Below are 13,618 nucleotides of genomic sequence, written 5' to 3'. Positions count from 1 at the left end.
TGATCTTATAGAAAGACAACTGAAGCCAGTCTTTCAAAAAAAAGCAGACAACTTTTGCACTTCATCGAACTCTTAGTTCCGAAATGAATCCCAGAGAATGCTTACCTTTCTTGCCCTGGCCAGGGTGTTGTATTTTTTTACGACACTGGTCCCCTGATAGTGGGATGACCGACATGGTGCTCGGCACTTTTGCCACCTTCCTCCATGCCACCTGGCTCACCTTGCGGGGAGCACTCACCCTTGCAGTTTCTAGCAGCCGCTCTCGCCTCAGCTCCATCTCATCCAAGAGTTCCTGCAGGTCCTTGTATCCAAAGTTATATGGCCTTGTTTTTACTTCGTCTTGCGACATCTCTGTGGAAAGAGGATGTGCAAACACTGGAAATTACCTTTTACAGTGTTTTGTAGGGTAGATTTAAGATGATTTTAGAAGTTGCAGCTCACTTACCTCCCTGTGCCACTCCTCAATCTGAGTAATGGGGTCTGATACGGGGAGCGGGCAGGAAATTGGACATGAATTTAGATTTGAGGTTAGGATCAGATCAGCCATGATCTTATTAAATGGCGGAGCAGGCTCGAAGGGCCGATTGGCCTACTCTTGCTCCTATTTCTTATGTTCTTATGATATTACCATGGCGGCGGGGTCGATTGGGCGTGTGGGTAACACGCCCGGTGAAATCAGTCTGCTCCGCGCGCAATCGCAGGCTGATTGGATCCACTTACCTGTTCTTCTGGGTTCCCTGCTGCTAATCTGCGCGGTGGGCGGACTGCGCATGTGCAGTAAGGTCTGTCAGCTGGAGGTCCTCTATTTAAAGGGGCAGTCCTCCACTGACTGATTCTGCAAGAAATAGGAAATATTACAGCATGGAGCAGCCCAGGGGGAAGGCTGCTCCCAGGTTGAATGATGCCTTACTCCAGCTCTTATTGGATGGGGTGAGGGGGAGGATCTTCCCCCCTCCCCCCCCCCCCCCCCACCCCCCCCCCCCCACCCCCGGCGGGCGGGAGGAAGCGGCCTGCCTCTGCCACCAAGAAGGCCTGGCTCAAGGTGGCAGAGGAGGTCACCTGCGCCACCAACATATCGCCCACCTGCATACAGTGCAGGAAGCGCTGCAATGACCTAAGTAGGTCAGCCAAAGAGAGTACACTTACTCATTCCCCTACACTCCGTCTGCCACATCATCGCCCCCACCCCACATCTCCTTCTGCACAGCCATCATTACTCTGTCACATCGCTCCTCACACCCACTCAAAGCTCATCCTCATCTTACCTGCACTTACTTACCTTGCCAGTACTCATCCCACCACTACCACTCAACTCAATCCTCATACACTCTCATGGCTCTATCTCATACTCACCCTCTCATGCATCTCTTTCACAGCCAGCCTCACTCAACCTGCCACTACCTGTGCTGCAGCCACAGGGCATGCATCACATATGTGCAGTAGGCAGCGTAAGGCAAACGTGTCGTGAGCATGAAGGGGATGCACAAGGGTGTTTGAGGGTTTGTCATGGTTTTTACTTATATTTAATTTCTGATCAACTCACATTACATATATTGGCACCACTACTGCCACGTCTTTGCGAACCTTGTCTGGTTTGTGCAATAATGTCCTTTCCTGAGGATCACAATGAAGACCCACAACTGATGCCACCCATTGTGTCACTGCAGAGTGGGTGTAGTTGTATTTGCAGGGCTCTTTTGTGCAGACGACTGAGAGACGCCGGCGATGTCCCTGGTGGCACCCTGGAAGGATGCGGAGGAGAAGTTGTTGAGGGCAGTGGTGACTTTGACAGCGACAGGTAAGAAGATGGTGCTCAGGCCAGCCTGGAGCAGCTCGGCACGAAGGAGGCTGTAGATGTCCACGACTACATGTCGAGTGACTCTGAGCCTCCGTGTGCACTGCTGCTCAGAGAGGTCCAGGAAGCTGAGCCTCGGTCTGTGGACCCTGTGGCGAGGGTAGTGCCCTCTGCGATGCATCTCTCTCTGTGGTTGCCCTCCCTCCTGCTGTGCAGGTGGATGTGTCACAGCACTGTGTTGTGGAGCTCCACGTGTCAGAGGTGGATGGCGAGGCTGGTGATGCTGTTCGTCCTCCGAGGAGGTCATGACTGCAGCTACGGCGGCCCCCATCCGGAAGATTTACATCTGAGGGTGTCTGCAAGGTAGGTACATGTGTCTGGACACCGGGGTAAGTGTGCAAGTTGGTGAATTTTATTGTTAGGAGGAGGGTGGTGGAAGCCAAACTTTGCCAAAGTGACAGAGTGGCCTCCTGCAATGAGTGAGGGTCTCTTTCCCCCCCCCCCCCCCCTGTCAAATGGACCTTTGCAGCTGCCACAGGCTGATGGCTGCAACACGTCCATTTGAACTGGGAGCGTTTCCCCCAGAACAGGAAACAGTCCCAGTTGTTTGCAAAATCCCACCCCTCCTAAAATATCATGTTAATCAGGTCTCTAAACGACCTGAAATACCTAAATGAATACCTTAAGTGGCACCCTGCCAGCTTTAATTGCGGCGGGAGTCTCGCGTGCGGGGGCTGCGCGCGCATTAGAGCGCGTCAGTGGGAAACCCGGAAGTGGGCGGGTTGGAGCCGGGCTCCCGACCCGCCCTGGGAATCCCCGATTTTCGCAGCCCCCCCGCCACCGACGCACCCGATCGCGGGTGAGAAAATCGAGCCCATGGTGTCTGTTCTCAACTTTTTGTTGTGCCATGTGATTGGTCTGAGGGGTAAGCCATTGGTCACGCCATCCAGCTTCAATTCTTAAGGGATCATGGCAGTGGATCTCAGTATAAGTATGATCATAACTGCAATCACAACTGTACACAGCACTCCAAGTATAATCTGACCAGTCCACATATGGACAGAAGATGAATTGGTAGATGCCAACCTCTTCCAAGTTCTAAAGAATCCATCATTACCCTTACCATGGGAGTACTCACTACTAGAATTTGTGCTGTGCACATGTAGTTGTAATGCAATACATTGTATGGAGGAGGTGGGGTGGGACAGAAATGCAATTCTTTTCCATGTAATTCTTCCTGCAGAACAGGTTGGGACTTCCAAAATTGCATTCAGGGGTCATTGTTACATAAGAAATAGGAGCAGGAGTAGGCCATATGGCCCCTCGAGCCTGTTCCGCCGTTCAATAAGGTCATGGCCGATCTTCTACCTCAACTCCACTTTCTCACCCTATCCCCATGTCCCTTTGTTCCCTTAGTGTCCAAATAGCCATCGATCTAAGTCTTGAATATCCTCAACGACTGAGCATCCACAGCCCTCTGGAGTAGAGAATTCCAAAGATTCACAACCTGAGTGAAGAAATTTTTCCTCATCTCAGTCCTAAATGGCCGACCCCTTATCTTGAGACTATGACCTCTAGTTCTAAACTCTCCAACCAGGGGAAACAGCCTCTCAGCATCTACCCTGTCACGCCCTCAATGAGATCACCTCTCATTCTTCTAAACTCCAGAGAATATGGGCCCATTCTACTCAATCGCTCCTCATAGGACAACCCTCTCATCCCAAGAATCGATCTAGTGAACCTTCGCTGCACCCCCTCTAAGGCAAGTATATCCTTCCTTAGGTATGGAGTCCAAAACTGTACACAGTACTCCAGGTGTGGTCTCACAAGAGCCCTTTATAATTGCAGCAAGACCTCTTTACTCTTATACTCCAACCCCCCTTGCAATAAAGGCTAACATACAATTTGTCTTCCTAATTATTGCTTGCTGTACTGCATGTTAACTTTCTGTGATTCATGTACAAGGATACCCAGATCCCTCTGACTACCATCATTTCATGGTCTGTCACCTTTTAAAAAATATTCTGCTTTTCTATTCTTCCTACAAAAGTGGATAATTTCACATTTCCCCACATTATATTCCACCTGCCACCTTCTTGCCCACTCACTTAACCTGTCTATATCCTTTTGCAGCCTCTTTGCGTCCTTCTCTCAGCTTACTTTCCCACCTAGCTTTGTATCATCAGCAAACTTGGATACATTACACCCGGTCCTCTCATCTAAGTCAGTGATATTGTAACCAGCTGAGGCCCAAGCACTGATCCTTGCGGCACCCTACTAGTTAAAACCTGCCAACCCGTTTATTCCTACTCTCTGTTTTCTGTCCATTAACTAATCCTCAATCCATGCTAATATATTACCCCCAATCCCATGCCCTAATCTTGTGTAACAACCTCTTGTGTGGCACCTTATCGAATGCCTTTTGAAAATCCAAATATACTACATCCACTGGTTCCCCCTTATCCACCCTGCTAATTATTATGTTAATAATAAGTAAAAATAATGAGATTTGAATACCTGTTTTATACTATTACAGCTTTAAAGGTCATGTCACATTAATAGCATTGCCAATATAAACAAGGTATTAAGTAGCCTCCGCTGGACACTAAACTTTGGATAAAGCATTTTTAATGTATAACACCAACTTTCATTTGTGTGTAGTGCCTTTAATGTAGTAAAACATTGTTGGGTGCTTCACAACAGGCACTCAGATTGGTGAGCAAATCCTTATGGGAATTTTGGAGATATTGGTTGTTATATTTTCAAGTGCTTGGAGCTCCCCCAATGGCTCAATGGATATGCTGTGTGGTACTGAGCTATATGGACCAGGAATGTTTGTACTGAGTTAAATGACCACAGTGCTGGCAGTGGGAGAAGGAGGAAATGTTTCTTGCTTCATGATTTTTGCCATTTCGTGATTCCTGTTGGAAGTCTGTCTGGATATTACATGAAGATAAAACCAGGCTTGGCTTTGATATTCTCCCCTGTTCCTTCCATGATCAAATAACCCCTTCTACCACTCACTATTTAAGCTCTAACATAAAGAATGCTAGCTTGGCTAAGCTAGAGAGTGGCTAGCAACAATGTAGCCATACCCAAGCTTGGATCGTTGACCAAGAGGGATGTGGGGAGAAAAAGTTGGGTGGAAAAAATAACGAAATCATAATTCCTTTAAATTATTCCTAAGTTTGTTCCTGCTGTATGTTTCCAGATAGGATAGCCCAAGTAGCTATACTTCAATTGTGAGTCTAGATAGTGAGGCAGACTATTCAACTGTGGGACATCATAGCTGAGCTCCATCCTGTCCTCCATTGGGTACTTTGCAGCAGTTATCATTGGATGATAATCAAGAGTAGGAACCTGGATTTCACCTAATTTTATTTTTTTCCCCGTACTCATTTCAGGCCATGCTAGTAGCAGCTAATTATTGCATCCCTTGTGCTATCCTGGTAGAAATGATCTAACGTGGCACAAACTGGGGCATCCTGGTCAGTATTGATAAGTATTCCTGGGGTGTATTTATCTAAAAAGCCATCAGGAGGTGCTCTCAATTTCTAACTTAAGAAATTTGCTCTCGGTTGAAAGTATGTGATACTTTGCAGTGAATAAGAAGCAAAAGGCAAATAATTAAAAGTTGTACACGTTATATATGAAAAATAAAAGTTAAAACTGAGTATGTTATATAAACTGTAGAATATTAGATAGTAAGGTAATCAAGGGCGTAAACTGTAAGAGTGAAGCATAGATAGTTCATTATGAACCGTGATGCTCAATTAAATAATTAAAATCATATTCTGTCATCTACTTTTATAGGACATATGATTGTGAGATATGATATGGGTTTTTAACCTATGTTTCAGTTCTGGTGCTAGCAACAGCTATTATTAGTTATGCCAATTGTTGGTGTGGTCCATGTTCTGGAAAATATTCACATAGGATTAATTTTGCTGTGAAAGTGATATAGAGTAAATATTCAAAAGAGGTTTATTGTATTGGTTAAAGTACTTTATTGCTTCTAGTGTATATATATTAGAAATGGATTAACCACGTAATTTGGAAATCTCTGATGCAGAGCGTTTTTTCCTCTTTTGATGCATGAGAAATAAGAGAATAGGGACTTTTTTGGTGGTAATTGTGTTAAATTGAAATATAAGGAGTATACGTTGTGATTGGCTTTCCCCCATTCTGTCCCCTTCTCTCCCTTTCCTCCCTTACACTCCTGAAGCTGGTGACTCAAGCTGGGGCATGGTTGCATAGGCAGCAGCAGTCCACTGGTATCTTTCATGTTTGAGTTTTGCCAGTAAGTGTCAATGTCAGTGGGTTATTGAAACATGGGGGTAATTCAGTTAAGCCTGATTCTGACATCTACACAGCTGCATGTTCTGTGGGGGTGGGGGGGTGGGGGGGAGGGGGGTCAAAACATAATTGAGAGATAATTAAAGCCATTTTTTCTTTCTAGTTTAGGGATATTGAGGGATAAGGAAAAATGCATTGGCACTTTTGAGTCTTACTGAATTGTTAGTCACAAACTTTTCAAAAGCATTTTACTTAATTTTTGTTTCATCCTGCCGTAGATTGATCTAATAACTGCATCTGTTTTTAAATTGGTGGAAGTGTTTCAAACATGTTAATACAATAAATAGACTTTCAGAGCATTTTAATAGCAATTTCAGCATTACTTATGTTGTAACAAGTAATATTTTTAGTAAGTGAAAGCATTTAATTATTTTGCATTGAAGAAAAATTTACATTTGTAAAATTTGATGCTAACAAACTGTGGTGCAAATTATTTTGACCGCATGACCTATATTGACAATATTGTAGCTGTAAATCCAAAAGATGGCTGAGCAAAATTTCCAAATGATTTCAAAATGGATGCAATTACTCAGTCTAAAAAGTTACATTTTGGAATATTTTAGCAAAGATTTCTGTGTTCTTGCAAATATTAATGCTAGAGTGAATTGCAGAATCGCCTCTTTTGGATTGCCTTTTAAAGCATAGCAGACATTATGGAAAATAACCAGAGTTGTTTTTAGGTCTTGGTGTGAGTTGTTTGAAGCACATTGAATATAACCCTTACTGAATTGGGGCTACAAAGGTGTGGCATAATTATCCACTAAACAGATGCAAGCGCTTTTACTGTCAATCTGTACAAGTAAAGGGAGAGTTTATTTTTTTGGCCAGAGCCATGTGTGCTAATTACTGACTGACCCATTTCAAAACTTTGTATGAATTAAGGTCTTTGAGAGTCCTAAGTACTTCAGTATGGTTGAAAAGCAGGAATAGCTTTGAGCACTGGACCACCTCACTGGATCCTGAAGTAAAACCACAGGTTTTTCCAATTTCAATTTGATTTATACATTACTATTAATACAAGCACGTTGGGGTAAAATGTATGTAAGGAGCACAAGCATAACTGCAATTTGCAATGTAAAAACAAGAAAAAAAATTAGGCTTTGTAGCAAAACATTTTTCTCATGCATTGAACAAATCATGTAGGATGCTGTTATAAGTTTGCCATAAAAATATTGTTGCATGTTAAAATTGGGTTGGCTTTTAGCTTAGAATATTGTACTCTACTATTCAATCAAGTGTAATTGGATCAATATTATATTGAAGAAATGCACTTGTGTGCAGTAGGTGCATGTCAAAATCTGTCAAAATCTTTTTCCAATGTGAATTGGGATGATTTCATTTTATTCACATTTTTTTCTGAATTTGCCCAATTCAGATGACAGGTGTTTGATTCAGGTATGTTCAACCACAAGTGTTGTGACTGGTACTGGTCAGTGCCTTCCTAAACAAATGATTTATGCCGTTAAATAATCTAAACCAAATTGAGATTCCAATATTTGAAGAAATACTGTTTCAAAGCTACAGCTTGGATTTACCCTGAATTTCCTAATTGTTTCAAATTTAGTGTTAAGTCTTGAGGGGTCTAGTATGTAGGCTGCTTTGCTGTATGTGGTCCAGAAGTTGAATATATTCCCAAATGTTACAGAACAGTCTACTTAGCGATTGCTAAGTGCAAGCATCATTTAAATGGAAGCCTTTTCTATTCAAATTTAAGGAGGATTTTTTGTTAAGTTGCAGGTTTCTCATAAAGAAACTTGTGAAATTAATTAAAACTTAGTTGGCTGAATTGAAAACAAATTTGATAATTGGAAGCACAAGGGGGTGATAAATGCAGAAATTTTGTCTGTGGAATAACTATTAGTGGAGTTATGTAAGGGATCTGTCCCGGGTCCACTGCTGAAAATATATATTAACTACTTGAAGGAGAGTATTTGTGATATTACAAAATATGCTGCTGACACAAAGTGATGGGGCCAGATGAAAAGTTTAAGAGTATTTGATACTATCCAGAGATCTGGACCAGGAATGGCAAATGTATTTTTAATGTTGGTAATTTTGTTGTTTTGTTCAGACTGGTGATTGGGCTTTGCCAGCCCACCAGGAACATTCTTGCTCTTATCACAAGGAAAGCACCTGGAGCTAATCAGAAAGAAATTGAAACAGTTCAAGCTGAAATTTGAAAACAAATATAATAATGCCAACATAAAATAAATGGCAATACTGAGATCAGTTTTGACAAAACAATCCTATATTGTGCAGTGTGCATCTGTTGCAGAAAGCTTCTAAAAAAACCGGCAGATACCAAATACCTGTGCTTCAGAGTCACCCAAGTGCATACAAAAACTTGAAAGATGGGCAATCAGTTGGAGACATCTGCCTTGTGATCCTGTGCATCCAGGAATTATGAATGTCTGACTGAATCTTGCCATGGCCAGGGACAAATCCACCACGCGGCCCTTTGTCCTCCTTGCCTTAATATAAATAAATGTAAGGTAATTCATTTTGAAATGGGAAATGTAAAACGTATGCATGATTAAAGGCTGTCCAATAAGAGGGAAAAGGATTTTAGGGTGTCTATTGATTTTAAAAAAATTCAGTATGCATGAAGCTATTATCAGCAAGGCTAATCAAATTTAGAGATGCATTTCAAAGGAATTTGACTAAACTGAAACAGGTTATTTTAATCTTGTATAGATCACTGTGGCTATGTTGGAATATGGTGTGTAATCAATATTCTTTTGAATGTGGAAAAGAATATTGATGCATTGAACCCATTCAAAAGGATATTGATGCAAATGAGGGTTCAGAGAGTGCCAAGGAGGATACAGGAGCTTTAGGGTCTGTGAAGAGGAATGCAGAATAAAACTTTTCGTTATGTAGCCTATGCATGTAAGTAACACCAAAATAAATTAACAGTTTCATTCTCACTTTTGTAAATGCTAATCTGATTTGTGTAGACATACCATTAAAGGTGAATGTAATATCTGAAGTGAAGTCACTTTCTACTACCTTATTCAATGTTATCTCTATTTACTACAAACATTTCTCTACTGATTACATCTCTGGTGATCAGTTACTTGAGCTTGATTGCTTTTTAAAACTATTAATTGTGGGTTACTGTTATAAATTGGGTCTGCCATAGATATCTTCTTGGATTCAGTGCTATTCATCTCTTCCATAAGTGTCTTTATCTTAAAGGAGTTGACTCGCACTGTCCTATATGTACTTGTATAATTGCTTAATTTGGGGGGAAGGGAGTGTAACAAAAGTGCCCCCTTGTAATTTGAATTGGATTTTCGTGTCTTTTTCCGTGTATTTCTTCAGTCTCCGAAGACAGACCAACTAAACAAACGCTTGGTGAAATGAGGCTTGATACGAACTGATAAGCTGCTTTTTTTCACAGTAACTAGAACATACAGAGCAGCAGTTATGATTGGGATAACTTATTCAATCAGTACAACTTATCTTTGTTGTACTAATGCAAAATAAAAACACACCACTCTTCTCTACAACAGAAGGCCATCTTACAGGACTTAAAACGAGATGACTTTTAATTGTCCTCCAGAATTTCTAAACTAGTCTCCACGAAAGGCTTTTTTTAAAAAAAAAACCTGATTGACAATTTGGAGTTAAGTGGAAGTCATGAAATCTTACTGACTAACATAGCTATCAAGACCATTACACAATCCATCTGAAATCTTCAAGATCCCATAGATGGAGGATCTGAGTTAATGTGAGAGATTGAGCTGCTGTTTGTATGGATGCTGATCACCTTTTTTGGAACATAGGTGAAGGAGTGATGGGGTTTCTTTAATTGAAAATGTGTGCCTCTCCCATGGAAATTCACTACAACAATTTATAGTAAATAGGCAACTTATTCCCTTGTTTGTTTGGTGCTTCCTAGTAAAAGAGAGCATGTGAGGACTGCTTGGCATTGACTTCCACAAGCTTCTTTATAAATGGGCATCAAGTAATTTGTAAAACACGTTCTGAAAATTAGCACATTTGTCCCCGAACAAGTTTGTTCCAGTGAGGTGACAATGTATATTTTGTATCGATTTATCTTAAAGAAGTGGTAAATTTTTCTTTTGAATTGCTGGTGTTAACATCAAATTTCTACTTAAAAACCTCCCATTTTCCCTCCAGAAGTACAAGAAGTATTGCTGTGCTACTGTCAGGTCCACCATGTTGAAACGTCAATAATTGAGCAAATGGCAGTTGTGTTTTTCTGCCCATCAGCAGCCTGACCCCATTTTCTAGAAAGTGTTCTGTACAGGGATAGATGTAATAAGCACACCACCTGATCCAGAGTCAGCATGGTGGAGGTAGATCAGCTTGGTTGGTGGGATACTGCAACTATTAATCGATCTTTGGAGGGGTAAAAGAATATTAAAATTACATTTTACTTGTATTCTTTGGAGAGGGGAGACACCTTTTAGCCAAGTGTATTTACAACTGGAAAATCTACTTAATAGTTTTGGTTGAAGCTATTTAATTTTTTATTGTAAACAATGGCAATTCCTATGTAAATTATGCAGTTTACTCAGCATAATAATGGGTGTCAATCACAGGTGATATTTTGAACATTTTATAAAACTACATTTGCTCACAACGTGTTGAATTTTAGTTTTTGTGGTTTTAGCAGAGAAGGTGAACATTTATTTAATGCCTAGCTATCAATCATGCCATACAAAGCAGAGCACTTCAGCTTTGAAGATTCACATTGTTAAAGGCACAGCTGCCCAAAGCTTTGGTTGTTATATTGACCAGGAGTGAGATTAAATGATGATCAATGGAGGAAGACGAGTGAGATCATGACTGAAAAGGGATTAAGATGAGGGGGGGAATAGAGAAATGTACCAGAATCAGAGCTCAAAATTGCTATTACCGTAGCCTTTTAAGCTTCTGACCATTCTTAAATCTCAGGCAGAAATCTTTAGTTGGATCATTAAGTTGTAAACTGCTAATCTGAACAAAAGCGTTCTGCTCCTGTACAGTCAAACAAGGTATAAAAGATTTATATTTAAATCTCAAGATGCAGTTGATTTGATATTTGTACATTGGATCTATACAAAGTACCTTAAATTAAAAACAGAATATATTTCCTCACTATGGACAGTAAAGGGGCCCAGCTTTCAAAATTTCTCTTCGCTGACAATTGAGTGTATAAGTATCTATCCTGTGGCCTTTGTATAATTCAATGTCTCATTTCTCTCTTTAGGCCTCTGTTCAGCCATGTGAACACTAGCAGTGGATAATAATTCCACCTATGTGGTGAGTATTATTAACCTTTTTTAATTGTATGCAATTATGGCTGGAATCTTTCCTCATTAAGGGTAAGACATTGGGTAGTAAAGCTAGTTTTCTCTGTCCAGGGAAAGGGATTATGGTGGCATGTAAGATGGTGCAGTTCTCTACACAGACCAACCCAGAATTAGCCTAGGATCTTATTTACACACCCATCATTAACTTCAACTATTAACTGCTTTATTCTATAAAGCATTTTGTTTAATGTAAGCAAGTGATCTCTCTTGAATTTTCAATGAAACATCACCGAAATGTCTTCACAGGAAATTAAGGTTTGCCCTATGGCTTATCAAATTAATTTATTTAGGAGAAAGTATAATGAAATAAGAAGGAAGGACCCCCCAGCCAATATTGGAGGGGGGTGGCTGGAGGAGGAAGAGGAGGGAGAATTACTACTCAGTCTGGACTCTATTAAATCTATTTCATTACAGCCACAAATTCAATATTTAAAGTGAGGCAAGCTGTTTAGCAATGAATGTACAAGATTTTAAGTGAAATGGAAAGATTCATGTAGTATGTGAACATGAACAGAGGCTTAATTTTTCCTGTTTCAGCTAATGGCTTTTCCTCTAAGGCCTTATTAATTCAGAATTTTACATAATTATAATTGCTTGTTTGACCCTTCTTAATGCCATATCCATACCCAGAATTGTGCAATAAGTTTCTGACATGCAAACTCACATGATTGACTGAGACCTCCCTGACTGTTAACTGTTTTTACTATTAAAGCAGGTTGCAGACCTGAGCAGAAAGGAAATTCTTGCAGTACTGTGGGTAGGGTTAGGTCATCTTAAATTGTTTAATATTAGTAAGTGGCTGACCTGCTCTTCCTGCATGTTAAATTAACATGCTGTCTAGGTAAAGGGAAAGGAACTTAGCCAAATAAGTACTATTATGTGGTAGAAAAAGTAATGCATTGTGTAATTCACTCATCTGCTACTTGTAATGCCTTACACAAGAAACAATTATGGCTATTTGAGGGAAGAATTTTTAAGTACAACATTTTTCAAATTGGTTGTACAAATCTTTTTTTGTTTGATGGAATTCATAGTTTTAAAAGTAGCTTTTTTTCTCTGGACAGGAAATAACTGGTAAATTATGTAATAGTAATTTCCTCTTGAAAATGATTACAATTCAAGATTTAGGTTTATAGACCTTTCCAATATACATTATCTTTTTGAAACCAGTTATTCTTGATCTAGATTCATTAACTGATCATTTTTAATTGGGTATAGCAGCAAGGTTCAAGTATTTTTTTAAAAGGTCCAATGTCAGTTAGTGAGTCTCTCCCTCTTGTCTCTCTCTCGCTCTCTGCGCCCCTCTCTCTCGGCGCCAGGCGCCCCCCTCTCTCGGCGCCCCTCTCTCTCTCTGCGCCTCTCTTTTTATTAGTTCATGGGATGTGGGCGTCACTGGCAAGGCCAGCATTTTTTGCCCATCCCTAATTGCCCTTGAGAAGGTGATGGTGAGCCACCTTCTTGAACCGCTGCAGTCCGTGTGGTTAAGATTCTCCAATAGTGCTGTTAGGTAGGGAGTTCCAGGATTTTGACCCTGTGACGATGAAAGAACGGCGATATATTTCCAAGCTGGGATGGTGTGTGACTTGGAGGGGAATATGCAGGTGGTGGTGATCCCATATGCCTGCTGCACTTGTCCTTCTAGGTGGTAAAGGTCGCGGGTTTGTGAGGTGCTGTCGAAGAAGCCTTGGCGAGTTGCTGCAGTGCATCCTGTAGATGGTACACACTGCAGCCACTGTGCGCTGGTGGTGAAGGGAGTGAATGTTTAGGGTGGTGGATGGGGTGCCAATCAAGCGGGCTGCTTTGTCCTGGATGGTGTCAAGCTTCTTGAGTGTTGTTGGAGCTGCACTCATCCAGGCAAGTGGAGAGTATTCTATCAAACTCCTGACTTGTGCCTTGCAGATGGTGGAACGGCTTTGGGGAGTCAGGAGGTGAGTCACTTGTCGCTGAATACCCAACTTCTGACCTACTCTCGTAGCCACAGTATTTATGTGGCTGGTCCAGTTGAGTTTCTGGCCAATGGTGACCCCCAGGATGTTGATGGTGGGGGATTTGGCGATGGCAGCCAAGCTGTTCCAGTACAGCTACAATACTGGCATCTACCCAACAATGTGGAAAATTGCCCAGGTATGTCCTGTCCACAAAG

The 13,618-nt window shown here is 41.3% G+C and overlaps 1 protein-coding gene across 5 annotated transcripts in view; it reads left to right on the top strand.

The window, feature by feature from the left end:
• Positions 1-13,618, top strand: part of ptpdc1a (protein tyrosine phosphatase domain containing 1a) — a 130,058-nt gene that overhangs the window by 25,113 nt on the left and 91,327 nt on the right. For all 5 annotated transcript variants that reach the window (XM_067998709.1, XM_067998708.1, XM_067998707.1 and 2 more), the window contains exon 2: positions 11,373-11,425. The gene's annotated coding sequence lies outside the window, so the exon portion shown is untranslated. The remainder of the gene's footprint in view (positions 1-11,372; positions 11,426-13,618) is intronic.

This window comes from Heptranchias perlo, chromosome 17 (assembly GCF_035084215.1).
Source record: "Heptranchias perlo isolate sHepPer1 chromosome 17, sHepPer1.hap1, whole genome shotgun sequence".
NCBI classification, from domain to species: Eukaryota; Metazoa; Chordata; class Chondrichthyes; order Hexanchiformes; family Hexanchidae; genus Heptranchias; species Heptranchias perlo.
The sequence above is the reverse complement of the archived record's forward strand: the minus strand, read 5'-3'. Positions and strand labels throughout refer to the sequence as shown.